Source organism: Sturnira hondurensis, unplaced genomic scaffold (genome assembly GCF_014824575.4).
Source record: "Sturnira hondurensis isolate 20B ecotype Veracruz unplaced genomic scaffold, ASM1482457v3 Scaffold0021143, whole genome shotgun sequence".
NCBI lineage: Eukaryota > Metazoa > Chordata > Mammalia > Chiroptera > Phyllostomidae > Sturnira > Sturnira hondurensis.
The window spans coordinates 27,535,686-27,552,465 of record NW_028093774.1 but is presented as its reverse complement, the minus strand read 5'-3'; the positions used below and the strand labels follow the sequence as shown (position 1 = coordinate 27,552,465).

At 38.6% G+C, this 16,780-nt stretch overlaps 1 protein-coding gene across 5 annotated transcripts in view; it reads left to right on the top strand.

Moving 5' to 3' along the window:
- Positions 1 to 16,780, top strand: part of FUT8 (fucosyltransferase 8) — a 231,573-nt gene that overhangs the window by 102,759 nt on the left and 112,034 nt on the right. Inside the window, exon 4 of one of the 5 annotated variants that reach the window (XM_037031171.1) lies at positions 15,191 to 15,276. The exons of the other annotated variants lie outside the window; for them this stretch is intronic. The gene's annotated coding sequence lies outside the window, so the exon portion shown is untranslated. The remainder of the gene's footprint in view (positions 1 to 15,190; positions 15,277 to 16,780) is intronic. 5 annotated transcript variants of the gene reach the window in all.

The following is a 16,780-nucleotide window of genomic DNA, read 5'->3' as shown; positions in this document are numbered from 1 at the left end:
ACTGAAGACCATAAAATCCTAGCAGAAAACATAGGGAGTAAAATCTTGGACATTTCTTATAGGAATATTTTTTCTGATATAACTCCTTGGGTAAGGGAAGCAAAAGGAAAAATAAACAAATGAGACGACATCAAATCAAGAAGATTTTGCACAGCAAAGGAAACCATTAACAAAATGAAAAGACAGTCCACTGAATGGAAGAACATATTTGCCAATGATATATCTGATAAGGGGTTACCATCCAAAATTTTTAAAGAACCTGTAAAACTCAACACCAAAAAATAATTCCATTAAAAATGGGCAAAGGATCTGAATAGATGCTTTTCCAAAGAGGACATACAGATGGTCAATAGACATGAAAACCAATGAGGAAAATGACTAAGGGGAAACCCCCCCCCAGAAGATAACATACTTGAGGACTATGAGACAACTACCGAAAGTATAACACATACATAATCAGAACACCAAAAGAAGAAAGAATAAAAGGAACAGAGGAGATATCTGAAGCAATAATGACTGGGAATTTCCCCAAATTAATGTCAGATTTCAAGTCACAGATCCAGAAATTTCAGAGAACACCAAGGACAGTATGTGCCCCCAAAACTTCAATTAGGCATATCATATTCCTGGCCAGCGTGGCTCAGTGGATTGAGTGTTGGCCTGCACACCAAAGGGTCACCTGTTGATTACCAGTCAAGGCACATGCCTGGGTTGAGGGCCAGCCCCCCGCCACCATAGGGGGTACACGAGAGGCAACCACAAATTGATGTTTCTCTCCCTCTCATTACCTTCCCTTCTCTCTAAATGAATGAATGAATGAATGAATGAATAAATAAATAAAAAAAATCTTTTTTAAAAGTTGTCAAAGTACAGAAGATCAAACACAGATAATCTTGAAGACAGAGGCAGATGAAACCACCTTATCTATAGAGAAGCAAAAGTAAGACTAACATCTGACCTCAGAAACCATGCAAACAAGAACAGTTAAGTGTTTTGTGTTTAAACTTTGAGACAAAATGCCCATCTGTCTGGCATTCTGTATCCTACAAAATTATTCTTCAGAAATGAATGAGAATAAAGAATTGTGTTACCAGTCCAAAATTTGGAGTGCCCACAGCTTTAAAAAAGGCACTATTCAAAATGTCAGAGTTTAGGGTAAGGAAAAGTTTATTAATTGAGAGGAACCAGCTCAAGCAGATGGAGGTGCTTGTAAATTCTGAAATCTGTTTTAGGCAAGCACAAAGTTCAGGTTTCTTTTAAATCAAAGGAAGGGAAAATGGGAGGGGCTGTTTTGTAGAAACTTAAGCCTGAACAGAATTCCTCTATAATTAGTGTGTCCAAAGCAGGAGCTATTAGCCTGAAGGCCATGAGAACAAAGAAAGCCCTAATAAGATGTGGTCAGAGAGACTGAATTCTCTGTTACACTTAAGTAAACAAAATTTCAGGGAATTTGTGGGCAGTGGTTCTGCCTTGCATGATATGTTAAAGGACATTTTTCAGAGAAAGAAAATTGTATAGGCCAGAAACTTGTATCTATGTTATAAAAAGGAAACAATACTAGAGAAAGAAAAAGGGAAAACATATGGATGTGAGAGGGAAACATTGAACAGTTTCCTTTTGTATGTACCCTTACTAGGGACTGAACCTGCATCCTGGGTATGTTTCCTGATCAGGATTTGAACCCATGCCCCCCTTTTGATCCTAGGGGATGTTGCTCCAGTCAACTGAGCCACACCAGCCAGGGTTATTTTTCTTATTCTTAATTGATCTAACAGATAGCATAATGTGTTCATAATAACAGCAATATATTTAATGATTATAACATATTGAAGTGAATTTTAGCAATGATGCAAGAGTTGGGAGCGAAGAGTTAGGAATATTCTATTGTAAGATACTTGCATTATCCATGAAGTGATATAGTGTTATTTGAAAGTGGAATTGGATTAATTGTAAATGTGTAATGCAAACTCTAGGGCGATCATTAGAGTGAGAAAAGAAGTATAATTGACATGCTAAGAAGAGAAAATGGAATTATAGAAAATGCTGTTAAAACCACAAAAGATAGAAAAAGAGTGGAAGACAAAAATAAGAACAAAGAATGAGGGCATTGAATAGAAAACAGTAACAAATATGGTAGATATTTATCCAAGTATATCAGTAATTACTTTAAATATCAGTGGTTTAAATACATCAATAAAAAGACAGAGACTGTCAAAGTTGATTAAAAGCCTGGAGAAAGATACACTAAGACAGTATAGGGACTTTGGCCCAGGAATGGAAAAATACCAGGTGGCCAGGAAGCCAAGTTAAGAGCAGGTAGAAGGTATAAAGGTATAAAGGTATAAAGGTCATCAATATATGTGAGGCTAAACAAACAAACAAAAGAAAAACAACCAGGTAGAATTGCAAAGAGGAATAGGTGAATCTGTTGGTAGTGGAACAGCCCGGATGTTAGACCTGTGGAGTCAGACCAGACATTGTTTAACTACCAAGGTTCAGCAACCTTGGTAGTTGACTTATGGCTAAGATAAAATTTAGAGCCAAGACTGAAACTCTAAGAGAAAATTTATTTAGAAAGACCCTGAGGTGGAAGTGAACAGCAGAAGAAATGGGCCCAGGAAATAAGTTACAGGAGCAAAAGAAGGACCCTTGGAGCTTAGGCAAAACAGAGGCAAGGAAAACACTCCTGGGGGAAGGAGGTGGGGAAAGGTCTGGGTGTGTTACATAGAGAGAGCCATACTGGGTCCTCTTGTCTTGAGGGTATTTGTCTGGAGGTGGGTAGTATCACAATAGAATATTTATCAGCTTTCCAGCTGTGTGTTTTCAGTGGTCTCTACTGATTGGTTGGTGCCAGGGCAGCGGAATCATTAGTCAGTGCAGCTGGTACTGATGTCAGCTATGGCATCGCTTGTGTGGTTTTGCTGCTTTTCTGAGCCTGGGTCTGAAACATAAGTGAGGCCTAGATGTTATCCAGGTGGGTTAATGCTTAAGGGAGTGTTTGTGCAAGGGCCCACCTGGGAATTGTACGAGGGCACTCTTTGGCCCCTTGTTCTTCCTCTAAGGAGGTCTCCTGTGTGACTATCAACATGCCAGGGGAAGAAAGTACAAGGGAGGGTCCAAACTGCATGATCAGCAATAGGAAAGGTCAAGGGGTTTAAACTGCATAACCAGGGATATGCTAGGGGAGGAAAGGTTACCTTGGGGTAACCTAGCCGAAAAACAAAGTCCTTAATTTTCCAGTTTTGCCCTTTGCTAGGCACTGGGGACTTGCCATCCTGGTGACCTTCTGTACCTGGCCATCATCCTGGCTCTGCTCCTGTCTGTCTGCCTGCCTACCAAAAATCCACTATTATAGTTGGAAATGTCAACACTTATATCAGGGAGAAAATCAGTAAGTTTGAACTCAACAGCACATTCCATAGATTGGATGTGATTGAGGTATATAGACTACTTCATCCAACAACAGCAGATACATGTTCTCAAAAATGAAAAAGGAATTATTGAGAAACTTCAGGTTCCTTTAGACTATTTTTTTCTGTAGGATTTGCATTATAACAAGTGATCAGAGAAAAGAAAGATGAAATTTTTAAAAATACAATGAACTGTCACCTTCCTGTGCTCTACTTATTACATATTCTAGGGTAAGAATTTTAAAACAGATTTTTTTTGATAATACACTTTTTTTGCCTCAAGTTTGGAATAATGAATGAAATAGACACATGGTTATATACGAGGGGAGACCCCTCAAAAAACCAGAATTATCTTTTGGAGTGTGGGCCCTTTGTAGTACAGGCTTCCCCAGCTAGGTGAGTGTTCAAGGAACCCATCTGTGGCAGCATACCAGCTGGTGGTGTTGTGAGAGGCTACATTCGCTTCAGTGCAGTTTTTTTGAAGACTCTTCCAATGTGTTTGCTCATTTCATGACGGGTATTTTATGAATGCATCTGAGCACATGGCACTGAGTGTTCAGCAGTTTTTGACCAAAAAGCAGCATGATCCCCCACCCTCACTATTTACCTGATCTCACCCCCAGTGACCCCCTCCATGGGAAAAATCCTCAAAGGGAAATGTTTTGCCCTGTGGAAGAGGTGAAATAAAAAATGGCAGAAGCACTAAAAGGCATCAAAATCAAAAACTGTTTTAGCAGTGGAAAAACCATCTCAATAGGTGTATTGCATCAAATGGAGAGTACTTTAAAGGTGACTGAAGTTTAAACATGTAAGAAAGAACAAGTACACAATTTTTATAAATAAATTCTGTTTTTTTGGGTTCTCCCTCATACTTTTATAAATGAAAGCTACTGTGAAATATGAATCCTTCATAGCCTGGTCAGTATTTTATAATTACTGGCCTTTGCTCCTGAATAACATAGCGCCAAATGTCCCTTATTCTTTTGATTGATCTAGTGGAAGAGCAGAGGCAGATGAGAAGGGGGAAAAAGAGAGCAAGAATGTAAAAAGGAAGAGAATAGTCTAACTGGATTTAGAGGGCAATTGTGTAGGTTATTGAAGACAGATACTTTGTATGATAAATTGCTGAACTTTTTAAAGGAATGATGAAAATTACTTAAGTTTTATTTTTTGTTTGAAATGATAGTGTTTTGAAGGAGACCAAAGTTTTGTCTTTTGGGGTATTGATTTTAAGCTAGTTATTAAGAAACAAAGGCTCAGAAAAAAAACATTGACCCTCCCCCCTTTCCTGCCTCTGTGATTCAGAGGGAAAGTCTTAAGGGAATGTTAGGATGTTCTCTTTAGCAGACTAGTTTGAATTAAGACCGTGTCCGAGCAAGAGACTGTTTACTAGATTATTCTTAGTGGCTTATTGTTTCTGGGTTGCTCTTCCTCAGCTATCTGTAAAGTGCCTACTTCCTCTTGAAATCTCAGATCCTACCTTCCCCACTTTCTCCTGTGTCCAAAATTATATTTATACCCAGTTTTACCTGGGTAAAGGTAAAGTTATACACACACACACACACACACACACACACACACACAAACACACCCAGTTTTACCTCACTGTCTTTGGAATTTTCATACATATCTGAATTTCCTGTGTTAAAATATTAAAATTTGATTTTCCTATGTTAATCTTTCTGTTAATTTGATTAATAGTCTAGATAGATGAATTTAGAACATGGGAGGAAAAGCATTTTTCTTCTTAGTCCCCACAGTTTTTTCCCATTTCAAGACTACCCTTTTCTTATCCAGCGCCCTTTAGAGCTGTGCTTACATGGAACAGGATCATGGGTTTAAATTAGTGGAATATAGGAGCATTGGATAACCTGGGGAGAAGTATTTCAGTGTCTTTCTCTAAACTTTACTTCTTATTTCTTAGTGTTTCAAGATTTGGCACCTGGTTTAAGAGGGGGCTAATTCTTTGCAAAGCTATTCTAATGGAATGAGGCATTCACAATGTTTTCCTGTTAGATTATTGGATTTTTATTGGGTTGACATTCATTTTTATGTTAAGTGCTATTATCAGTGTTATTTTTTGTCTGCAGGTGTTTCTCAGTATTTACCCGAAAGGATTACCAACATAGATAAGATTCTCTCAAGGAATTAGAAATCTTGTTAAAATTGATCCAGTGAAATTGTTCCCTTCTTTGTAGGAACAAAACAAAATCGAAAACAAAAATAAAACAAAACATCATTCTTGCCTTAGATGACAAGTAGTGGTTGAGGACAAAATCGATCAGTGTGTAATCCCACAGTTTCTGATTTATCTTAACTGTTGAGCAGCCAAACAAACCTGAGTCGTGTTACAGAACAGACACGGAGGGACCTGGACTCCGGAGGACGGTATACTAATACCATCCGGGCCACCTTTTCCATTGAGAGATGGAAAAGACATCTCTCAATGCCAGAGATTTGTGACAAGGAAAGGAAATGCTTATTTAATGCTATATAAACTTAAAGTAGTGACCTAACATCTTTGTTAAAATATCAAAGTCCTTTAGGATATCCACAGACGCCTACAGGGCTTCCTTCTCCCCCTGCCCTAATTCAGGCTACTGTAACTCAGGAAAAGAGCACACGTTCATGTTTCCAGTTTGCTGGCACCATCAGCTGTGTTGCCGTACAGGCAGGATCTCTAATTAATCCAAAGCCATGTGGCACCTTCTCATGGTCTACTGGCATGGGTTCTTTGTTCCCATTTTCCAGGCAGAGTCTCTCCTGCTTCCCAGGCCACGTGGCCAAAGGGAGCACCCCAAAGCCCCGTGGGCCTCTTCTACCAAAGCCGCAGGGGTCTGCACTCTGGCCAAACCTTGTGGTTCTCCCTTCTTCCACCAGAGCCAAGAGGGGGTCCTCACTTTGCCAAAAACACGTGGCTCTGCCCCAGTGGCTACCATGTCTGGGTTTAAATCCCTGTGCCAATCTTCCTCTGTACCCCCATTTCTCAGTCCTCCCACAATCAGTTACACCTGCCAGCATTCCTGCCATCGTGAGTCTGGGCAGGTGTGGCCTGGCCCCATGTCCTGGAGCCAATCTTCTCCAAGCTCCCACACAGGCGTTGTAGCTCAGGGGACCTGCTCCCCAGTTACATCTTAGGAGGAAGTGACTTCCGTCCCCCTGGCTCCAAGCATGTCCACAGCTATTTAACATATCTAAGTGACCTGCCAAAGGCTATAGATACGTTAAATGACCATGCCATGGATTAGCTGCAAAGCTGTGGCTGTACAAAACAGCCCGGCATATTCCTGCTCCATGTGTCCCTTCCCCCAACTCACACCAGTGGGGGAAGTGGTGAGGACATCTTATATGTCTCTCCAGTATTTCCTAGACACTTTGAGTTCTGAACCCCATTCCAAATCTCTATTTTGGTGCCCTCTCTTGGCTGCACCCTGTATCAATCATGTTATATCACTTTTTTACCTCAGTGTCCTTCATCTTCAAAGCAGAGGTAGTGCCTATCTTAGGTAAGAATGAAGTGAGTAAATTGTGCGAGCGCCTGGTTCAAAACTGGCATGCAGTAAATGTTACTTCTCTTCCTCCTTCCTTTTGGCATCAGTAATATCTGGATTCCAGTTCTTGAATTCACTTGTTACAAGTTATTACAGCAAATTATTTACTCTCTCTGAAAGTCATTTGTCTATCATACAGTTTTCAGTGTCCTCTTTATACAGTTGTGGTTGGAATTCATTTCCTAGCATAGTCTAGGAAGTTTTTATTGAATCTGAATTTGAATGTTAAATGGCTATGAAAAGTTATATAAATATAGGGTTTTTCTGGATAGATCTTTTGGATATCAAATCTACAATATATATTTTTGTAACATATAGAAGAAGGTATATAAATAAGGAAAAGTAAATCTCTTTTTATGGGAAGACTCTTAATTTTACTTAACTTACTTAATTTTTCTTAATGTAATATACTAGGAAAGTAGGGAAATTGTGGATCAAAGGATTTATTTTACTTGAAATAGCTATCTCTAGAAAGAATTACGTATAGGACACTGAGGCAATCAAACTCTGATAGGTTGGAGTTGCTCAAGGAACCAGATGGATGGAGTGAGCTAAGGAGCAGTGTTTATTAGTGAGGAATAAGAGGGAAAAGTGGAGCCAACCAAGGGAGGTTGGGGAGCCACCAAGGGAGGTTAGGACTCACTTGGTTTCAAGTGAACATTCAAGAAGATTTTTTCTTAGGGCAGGATTTTGAAGTGCAAAAACCCGGGAAGGATAACTGGTTGGGGGGGTATCAGAGTCTGATTGGCTAGAGCTGGTTGCTGGGTGCCATTTCTGCTGACCATTGTTTTTGATACATCTTGTCAGGCTCAAGTTAAAGCTGCATCCTGTTATGCTGGATAGGCCAACCCCAGACCCCAATCTTAGCCGAGCATCTCTGTCCTGGGTAGGGTCGGCAGGCAGTTTCCCAGGCAGACATTTTCCTGGGCTACAGTTTCCCATGGGTAGTTTTCCCGCCTGGTGATTTTCCATTCCTCCTAGGCCTACCTAGGTCTGTCAGATTCTTCGCTTTTTTATTTATATTTTAGGTGGCTTTCATTTTTTAATGAGAGACTTTAATACCCAATAATGGTTTTGTGGGCAGATCTTGGAAAATTCATCAGTACTGAAAATTTTCTAGTTAGGGAATTTCCAGAGAAAGAAATAATACATCAGTATTAAAGCTTAGTTTGGTGAATTAAAGGTCAAGACTCATGAATGAATCATGTTAAATGAGTTATGAATTAAATCAATATTATTGTTGAATTTAACTGTGTCTTAAATCAATATTTCTTTCACATAATCACAGAATTGAAATTGATGTGTGTGGTATCCTGTATTGAAGGTTTGCAGAGTGATGGACTGGGGAGTTTGTAATTTTAAGTGTATTATAGTTCCCTGGATTTCAGTTAGATTTGTTTGAATGTGGATCACTTTCATAAATAGCCAGCAAAATATCACTGCCTTCCTATTTTATAGAAGTTAAGTTAGTCTTTGTGTCTATTCAGATGAATATAAATTTTAGGAAATAATGGGACATACAGAGTATTCATCATTTTCAAGAATTCATTTTCTTTGACATGCTACAGCTCTTTATTAGATGCTTGTTAACCAAACTGAAACTGTTGCACAGAGTAGAGAATAGTCTTTGCATCCATAGCTTTTACCTGCAGGGGGAGAAAAGTAAACCATTTCGTGCAGAATACCTTCTGCTGTGAAAATAGAGATGAATTTATGTGTGAGTGTTAAGGACACATGGATGTGTGGATTATGACCATGTTTAAGTATTTTTGCTGTAAGGCAAAGGATTTGCAGAGTTAGAATAAATGTGTTACATGGGTATTGCTCCAATCAAAGTAAGTGTTCTTCATCAAGGTTTTTGTTTATTTTGTATTGTGTTTGTTTTTCTTTAAGAAACTAGATAATTAAGTAAAAAACTGGGTAATTACTTTTTAACCACCTTTTTTCTTAATAAATTAATGTTAACTTAGAATTTCATGATTGTACTTTTACAAAGTATTATTTGGGCAAGTCATTTATAAAATAATATGGTCGTAATATATATATTTTTCCTCTTTTATTGTGTAAAATACACATAAAGTAAAACTTAACCATTTAACCATTCTAAGTGTATATTTCAGTGGCGTTAAGTACACTTATTGTTGCCAGACCATCACTACTATCCATCTCCAGACCTTTTTCATTATCCTGAGCTGAAACTCTACCCATTAAACACTAACTCCTTATTCTCCTTTACTCCCATTTCCTATAATCATTATTTATTTCGATTACTCTAGGTCCCTCATACTGTATTTGTCCTTTTGTGGCTGACTCCTTTCATTTAATGCGGTGTCTTCAAGATTATCCATGTTCTTTCATGAATCAGCATCTTATTCTTTTAAAGACTTAATAATATTGTTTGATGATACTACATTTTGTTTATCCATCCATCTGTCAAGATTTCTGCCTCTTGGCTGTTGTGAATAACGCCGTCAATAGTATTGGTGTGCGAGTATCTGTTCACCAGTTAGGAGCAAAATTCATGGCCATAATCAGTGGTTTTAGCATATGCATTTAACTCAAAGCATAAATTTTGGCATGATCATACTTAAATGGAAGTTAGATCATGACAGTCCTCGAAACAGTCTTTTCCAGTGACATCCTTACTTTGCCAGTAGAACTGAGGCTCTTTCATGGGGTCTCTAGAAAAGCATTCCATGGACCCATGCACCAGTGATTGTGTTGAGACAAGATTTATTCAGGTGGAAGGCTGCCCCTGTGTCCCATCTCTGTCCCTCCTGCTGTGGAAAACGTCTATCCATGTCTTTAGCAAGGCCAGTGTCCAAAGTTTTTGTGGCGTGTTAAAGCTTAGACCAGTCCAGCTTTTCTTACCATCCAGCTAGCTTAGCTTCTGTTCCCAGCTGCAATCCATTGCCGTGCTGGTGTCCAGGTTTCTGCCTGGACCCTGCATTTGGAATCTGAGTGTCTGTCAGACATGTGGTTGCTAGGGCCACATGGTTATGGAGAGAGAATGCATGAGCGTAGGGGGCCAGCCTGGGTCACCAAGAGACCTCTTCTTTGTTCCCTGGGATTATATTATTTTGGGCTTGCAAAAGACCAGGAGGTTTTTCAAAATAACCAGTTAACTTCTCAAGCTTTTGTGGCCTTCTGATGGACCCTCTAGCCAATTGATCCCTTTCCCAGGTTAGACCGACAGGCCTCTATGGTCAAGCACCTCCCCCTGCACCATTTTGACTTCTGTTGCACATGTGCTTATCTACCTCTGCTCCCAAAACAATCTGGTGCTGGACTGGGGAAGGGAAGAGTGTCAGTCTTTGGTGGGATTAGCCATTTTGAGCTGGCCAATTCTTTGTTGTTAATATATTTCTTATGTATATAAATTGGCTTTATTGATGTATTTTTTTCACTTTTGTTGCTAACATATTTTTTAAAAGATTTTATTTATTTACCTTTAGAGGGGAAGGGAAGGAGAGAGGGAGAGAACATCAATGTATGGTTGCCTCTTGTGAGTCCCCTGCTGGGAACTGGCCTGCAACCCAGGCAGTGTGTCCTGATAGGGGATCTAACCTCGATCCTCTGGTTCACAGGCCCACGCTCAATCCACTGAGCTACACCAGCCAGGAATATATTTCTTATGTATGCAAAAGGCAGAGGATGAATGCCATATATATCTCAAAGTTTACTTCAGATTTGTGATTCTAATTTAATCTCTATAGTACGTGGTTTTTTTCAATGAAAGAGAACAGTAAGCATGCTTAGAGGTTTCTCAGCTATCTCTTTTATAGTAAGGATGGAATTTGACTTAAGAAAACATTTTGGACGACTTCCGCCAAGATGGAGGCATAGGTGGAAACACTGTGCCTTCTCCCACAACCAAGTTTGAACACAACAAAGGTTTGGAGAACTAGGACACACCCAAAGACCAGAAAACGGAATTATACAGAAGTCCGACAACTACAAACCATTCAACAGGGACGGTAAGAGAGGCGGAGCCAGCAGCGGAGCTGGGTCAGGCAGGACAGATTCCCCAACCTAGGCGTGCAGGCAGCCTGGAACCAGTCCGGGTGTGGGGCAGACTGACTGCGGTGCACATTCTTGCACAGTGAGATGGACCACATAGGCCCCAGGGGGGCGAACCCAGTGGTGGAGGGCTGACGGTGGTGGCACACTTGCGTGCAGTGGAACAAAACACATGGGCCTGGTGACGGTGGTGGCTGCTGTGCCGGGGCCGAGGCAGCAGGCAGTAGATGGGAAGCCATTGTCCCTCTTTGACCCTGCCCCCACATACAACGTCACAACCCAGCGACTTAGTTGCCGTGTTCTAGTGAACACTTTAGGGCTCTGATCCTGCTACGGAACAGGCACGAACAGCCCAAAAGATGGCGCAAGAAGAACTCAAAGTCCCAGAGCCAATAACTCTAAGCGACTGAGAAATTGCTAGCCTCTCAGAAGCACAATTCAAGACACTATTTATCAGGATGCTCACAGAACTGGTAGATTATAGTCACAAATTAGAGGAACATAGTCACAAATTAGAGGAACATATGAAGGCTAAACTAATTGAAATGAAGGGAAATGCACGGGGAAACCAATAGTGATGGAAAGGAAACTGGGACTGAAATCAATGGAATGGACCAGAAGGAAGAACAAAACATCCCACCAGAAAGGAATGAAGAAATGAGAATTCAAAAAAATGAGGAGAGGCTTAGGAACCTCCAGGACATCTTTAAACGTCCCAACATCTGAATTATAGGGGTACCAGAAGGGGGAAAGAAACAGCCATGAGTGGAAAACTTATTTGAACAAATAATAAAGGAGAACTTCCCCAGTCTGGCAAAGGAAATAGACTTCCAGGAAATCCAGGAAGCTCAGAGAGTGCCAAAGAAGTTGGACCCAAGAAGGAACACACCAAGGCACATCATAATTACATTAGCCAAGACTAAAATGAAGGAGAGAATCCTAGAAGCAGCAAGGGATAAGGGGACAGTCACCTACAAAGGAGTACCCATCAGACTGTCAGCGGATTTCTCAAAAGAGACCTTACAGGCAAGAAGGGGCTGGAAAGAAGTATTCCAAGTCATGAAATCCAAAGACCTACAGCCAAGATTGCTTTATCCAGCAAAACTTTCATTTAGAATGGAAGGACAGATAAAGTGCTTCTCAGATAAGGTCAAGTTCAAGGAGTTCATCATCACCAAGCCCTTATTATATGAAATGCTAAAGGGACTTATATAAGAAAAAGAAGATGAAAAATATGAACAGTGAAAGGACAGCAAACACACAGTTATTAACAACCACACCTAAAACAAAAGCAAACCAAGAGGACAGCTAGATCAGGAGTGGAACCATAGAAATGAAGAACACATGGAGGGTTAGAAACAGGGGGGTGGGAGAAGGAGAAGGGGGGAGAAGGCACAGAAAATAGCATAGATGGTAGGTAGAAAATAGATATGGGGGAGGGCAAGAATAGTGTGGGAAATATAGAATCTAAAGAACTTGAGACACGTGGTTATGAACTAAGGGGGGGAGAATGGTGGGGGAGGGAGTATGTGGGTGGAGGGGAATGAAGGGGGGGAATAGAACAACTGTAATGGTATAATCAATAAAATATATTTAAAACAAAAGAAAACATTTTGGTATGTTTTGGTGTTTCATGGTCTGTTTCCCTATCTCGGAGTACTATTCTTCTTGGTGAAGCAAAATTAATCTTTTCTTATTTCAATCATAATTTTGCCCCTTATCCTAAATCTTTCACAATGTAGATATTTATTTAGTGAAACATAATATGAACTTAAAAATACTTGAATAAATGAACATCTGTATGTGAAGAAGGATTTGGAATAACAAGCATTTTAGTGAAGTGTGGAGTGTCCATTCACTGTATTAGAGATACTTTAAAAAATGGAAACAAATTGAAGGGAACCAAGGTTTTGCCACCCTGAAGCTGCCTTTTTGGGATATTGATTTGAAGCTGTTTATTAAGAAACAAGACTCATAGACAAATCAGCAAACAACAAGTACTGGCGAGGTTGTGGAGAAATGAGAACCCTAGTACACTGTTGGTGGGAATGAAGACTGGTGCAGCCACTGTGGAAAATAGTATGGAATTTCCTTAGAAAACTACAAGTGGAACTATCTTTTGACCCAACAATTCCATTGCTCAAATTATACCCTAAGAACCCTGAAACACCAATTCAAAAGAACATGTGAACTTCAATCAATATTCATGGCAGTGTTATTAATAATAGCCAAGTGCTGGAAACAGCATGAGTGCCCATCAGTAAATGAGTGGATCATAAACCTGTGGTACATTTACACAATGGAATACTACTATGCAGCAGAAAGAAAGAATGAACTCTTTCTCTTTGTGACAGCATGGATGGAACTGGAGAGTATTATGCTAAGTGAAATAAGCCAGGCGGCAAAAGACAAATACCATATGATCTCACCTATAAGTGGAACCCAATCAACGAAACAAGCTAGTGAAATAGAACCAGAGACATGGAGATAAAGAAGAAACGGACAGTAACCAGAGGGGAGGGGGAAGGGGAAGGAGGATAACGGGGAGTGAAGGGGAAAGGTCGTTAAGGAACATGTATAAAGGACCCATGGACAAAGACAGTGGGGGATGGGTGTGGGGGAGGATTGAAAATGGGAGGTGGGTGTGGGTAGGGCAGGGGAAAGTAATGGGAGAAAAATGGGGACAACTGTAATTGAACAACAATAAAAAAAAGGATCGAGGTTCAGAAAGAACCTTTGACCCTCCCCCCTTTCTTGTCCAAGAGTTTCAGACTGAGAAACCTGCTTCAGGAAGGAGATCTTAGGATGTTTGCCATAGCCTGTGAATCTGTTGGAATTTAGTATGAATTTTCAGGTGGCTATTTCTACAATTATCCAGAAGAGAAAATAGCCAGGTGTCATGGAACCTCAAAATCCTCTTCTGCTTTTTACACAGGAATTTCTAATCTGCTGCTCACAGTTAGTCCACAGGAATGGACATTTCTTTGCGGACCTTGCTGTACCTATCCCAGAACTAGGTCCACTTCACCTTCTCTCATTCCCTTCGTTTGTAGATTGGCTTACATCTTTCTCTCCACTACTTGATGTATAAAAATGCTTTGAAGACTTCAGGATGATGGACATGTTGTCTTTCCTGTGTAGCCATGCTGCTGGTGATTTAGACTCCATGCCCCAGGACTGATCTTTTTTGTTGGTGGTGCTAGCAATAGCCTAATGAACTCTTTCTGTGAAAAAGACTTCCAGCTGTGGAAGTTAAAATTTTTTGTTTAACATCATGTGCCACCATTTAAAATTAATTAGACTAATTTAAAAGATTTTTGGATAAATTGTTTTTTAACTTAGTATCTATATCAAACATATTTACTGGTTGATAGTCCATTATCTTATAAATATAGAATGTATTTACATTAAGGAGTTCTGCGTTTTCTTTCTGGAAATATATAGTTAACCACAGGGAAATATTTACTTTTACCTTTATTACTTAGGGTACAGTTTTAAAATGAACAGCAACTTTTTTTTAATGTGCGTAATGATAAAATATTTAATAGTAATTTTAATTTTGTTTTGTAGGTACTTGAGGAATGTTTACATAGGTGATGGAGAACTGGGAAAGTTCTTCAGCTTTTTTGTGCATTTGAAAACTTAATTTTGTTGTAGTTAATAGATTGAGTTGAATTTTTTATCTGAAGATTTGTTTTTGCTGTTTCCTTTTTTTATTATGACAACTGATTTTGTTTAAATTAGGAGACTGAATGCAAGCATTTTGGGAGTCCTGGTTATATCTGGTCAATAGTCGCAGGTTTTCATAGTATAACAGGGCAGATCATATTCAATTATTACTTCATGACTATGTTTTTAATTTCTAGCAATAATGTACTTTTATCAGAAGAATTTAAGGACTCACGAAAAATGTTTCTATGTATAGATTGATTATTCATAATAAACTCATTTATTAGACATACTATGGCAACTTTTTTTTATCTGAAACATCATGATGACTTGTTAGAATTTCATACAATATTTTAAATATTGTCTTAGAATCTTTTTTCTTTTTAAATGATATTGTTAAGTAATTATTTAAATGATAATGTTAACCCATTGCTTAGGTATAAATAAAAGTATTATTCCTCTTCAAAACAAGAGTTTTGTTAGGCCACATAGTCTTTTGGATTGTTATACCCTAAATTTGGAACAATGTTTTTCTTCTAGATATTTAGCTATGACTGCCATGATTGTGTAAAATCTTCACAGACTGAGTATACAAACCAAAGACATCAAACCATGAACCTTAGAAGGTGATTCTACATCTCATTTTTTCTCTCTCTTTTTTTATTTCTGAAAAATAAGATTCCTGGTCATGTTTAGTTAATATGATAATAGCATATCCAGGTAGAAGAGTTCATCATTTCTTAATTTGTAAGGTAAGAAAGTTTATAGAATGATGAATAAATTGTTAGATGTTAACTGCTTTCTAATATAAAAATATGAATATTTTTAGCAGTATTTCATTTTATTATAAATACCTTAAATGTTTAAAAATGATTTATAAGAAGAATTATAAAAAACTGAAACAAATGCCTAAAAACCATATATACTAATAATAGCATTTATAATTGATATTTTAATTGTTACATGAATACATTTATATAGATAAAAACATTGTGTACAATCCTGGCCAGGTATCTCGGTTTGGTTGTAGTGTCATCCCATAGACTGAAAGATTGCAGGTTCAATTCCTGGTCAGGGCCCTTACCTAGGTTATGGATTTGATCCCCAGTTGGAAGACAAAGATTTGTTGTTGTTCTTTCTCTATCTCTAAGAAAAAGCAATAAAAAGCAAGGGGAGGATAAAAAAAGACATTAAAAAATCGGTACATTAGTCTAAATGAATGAAATTAATGATTTCAGTAATTTCATATACTCATGATACTTATAATTCCCTTCATTGTACTCGGTCATTATTGAACAATATTATATATCTTCTATATAGGCACTGTTCTAGACTCTGAGTGATATTGGTCAACGAAGTAGAAATTATTGATCTCATGGAGTTTATATTCTATAATGGTACGATACTAAACCAATAAGCATGTTAGGTGGTGATATGTTCTAGAGAAAAGTAACTACATCAGGAAACATACTAGGTAATGTTGGAGTAGAGAGTGTCCCTTTTTTATATAGAATAGTCAGGGCAATTTTCACTGAGAAGGTGGTATTTGAGCAATGACCTAAATTTGATGAGGGCCAGCCAATGGTAGATATTTGGGCAAGTGTGTTTCTGAAAGTTCTAAAGCCCTATATTGAATGCAGGCTGATTATATTTAGAAGTATAAGAAATTAATTGTGTGATTTTTTTGTTTCATTTTTGCTTTTCCAGTAGATTCTATGATGCACTGAAACAGTGGGGATTATCTTTGTCTTGATAATCATTGTATCTTTTGCACTAAGTATAGTGCCAAACACATGGTAGGCAGTGGAGCAGTGAATCAATATGAAAGAATTCAGGAGTGAGGAGGAATTTTTTAAAGTTTATATTACTACTAAAATATTTTGAGCTGCAAACATCTTTATAGGTCATAAGAAAGCAAGAGAGCTCTTTACCTAGAATGCTTCTTCTAAAAGTCACAGTTAGTGGTAGCTTTCTTTGGATGGCAACGACTTTTATCTCTCACTCTATTGATAGGGTATCCTTTGGTTTCCAGTGTCTGATCTAGGCATGGCAAGAAGCTGGCCTTGGAAAACCTTTTTGCATTACAATCTGCAGTCAGTTAGCTGGGTTGAAATTCTTGTTTGACACTTG